Here is a 2,100-nt window from a genome sequence, read left to right on the forward strand (position 1 = left end):
TTTTTTTTAAAAAAACATAGATTTAAATTTTGACATTATTCAAAAATTTTGATGTAATTTTTTAATATTTAATATTTAATTTGAATTTAAATTAATATATTATAAAAATATGTTAATATACTATTGATTACGTTTTTATATCACCTGAACCAAACACCACAATGAAATTATTTATTCCGATTCCGATTCAAGTGATGAACAAACAGAATTAGATAATGAGTCATTCCGATTCCGATTCCAGCTTATTTTGATTCGATTCCGATTCCGATCTCCGACTTCGAACACAAACGCGCCCTGAATGATCTTCAACTCCAGGGAGCAAGGAACCTCATCCACTGATTTGTCACACACTAATATGTCACCCTTCGCACCTTATGTCACCAAAACCCTGAAAATCCTCCCAAGGAAAACTTTTCTCTCCTAAATGAATGAACTTACATGAGCAAATGCAGCAATCAGATACGAGGCCAAGGTGTGCTTTGTGTAGAGGCCTGTCTATAAGCAAAAGCAGATTGTTCTACAGGATTAGCATTAGGAAAAGGTGTTCATATCAGTCTTGATTCCAAGCATATTAAGGGAAGAAAAAGCTGTGCATTAACATTTTTCCCCCAGTAGTAATTATGGACAAATTTGACAGACATCAAGTATGTTATCTGTTTTAGTCTTCACTAATAATTCTGAGATTATTCATGCACATATACACATATGAATAATAGTTTCCATTTTCATACTATTCCAAAGGATTGAACTTCATGTTTCCATTTTTATTCATTGTAAAAAACATATTACGCACATTTTGTACACAAGCTATATAATTTGATCCATATAAAACAGTCTTACCTCATTAAACATATAAAACTATAGAAATTTTCTAGAAACAATATGCTAAAGCATTGTAGAAAAGTAGGTTATTAACAGGGACAGAAATCATTATGTTATCATCTAATATAATTGCTCTTATTTATATTTAAATACTTTGGCCAAACTTTCATAGGACCTTTCGGTTATTAAGGTCTTGTTTAGATGTGGAATAAGTTATCAAGTGATAACTTGTCCGGTACAAGGATTTTCTATTGTGATTGGAAGCTAGGAGTTTTAATTTTGACTTTGAAAGGACTTTGGAAGCTAGGAGTTTTATTTTTTTTTTGACTTTGAAAGGACTTAGCATCGATAATTTGGTAGTATAGCATATTTTACTTAGCATCGATAATTTGGTAGGATAGCATATTTTACTTATGAAGCGATATATCTTATTGTGAGACCCCATATAGTCCCATATATAAGATATAATACGGCATACGGCTAGACCTATTAACCCGGCTTAAACATTTTGGATGGTGGCTAGGTCCAAGAGATTAAGAGAGTTAAGCGTGCTAGGATGGGAGTAGTCCTAGAATTGGTGACTCCTTGGGAAGTTGGGGCGTCACAATTGGTATCAGAGCCAATTACCAGCCGGAAGTGTGAGATGAATTTCGGCTAAGCTAGGGTCGAAATGACAAGACCAGCGAGACAAGTCTCACATCTCTTGGTACTTGTGAATCTGAGCCTGACGAGAACGTCAAGGCTTAAAGGAGGGGTGACTGTGAGACCCCATATAGTCCTATATATAAAATATAATAGAGCTAAAACTCTTAACCCTGCTTAAGCATTTTGGGTGGTGACTAGGCCTAAGAGGTTAAGAGAGTTAAGCGTGCTAGAAGGGGAGTAATTCTAGGATGGGTGACCCCCTGGGAAGTTGGGGCGTCACACTTATTCTCATAAAATGATTTTGAGGCCTGAATATGGCATGCCATGCTAGACATAGATCACACTTCTCATCTACCAAATAAATACAAGCTTTTGTGTTAAGAAGATATGCTGAACAAGCTTTGTTCACGCATCCAAACAGGGCCTACATGAATTAGCAATTGTACATATTTTGTACACTTCTTTTAACCCTTAATGTATTTCTAAGACGATATTTTGATCTGCATTCTGAAAATGAAATCCAAGTTATTCTCGTATAATACATAAAATATATTTTGTTTCCAATCCGTATTACCAATGCATGTTAAAACAAACATAAAATGATCATATAAAAGTTAGAAGTGTCGCGTGTAG

This window comes from Ananas comosus, linkage group 22 (genome assembly GCF_001540865.1).
Source record: "Ananas comosus cultivar F153 linkage group 22, ASM154086v1, whole genome shotgun sequence".
NCBI lineage: Eukaryota > Viridiplantae > Streptophyta > Magnoliopsida > Poales > Bromeliaceae > Ananas > Ananas comosus.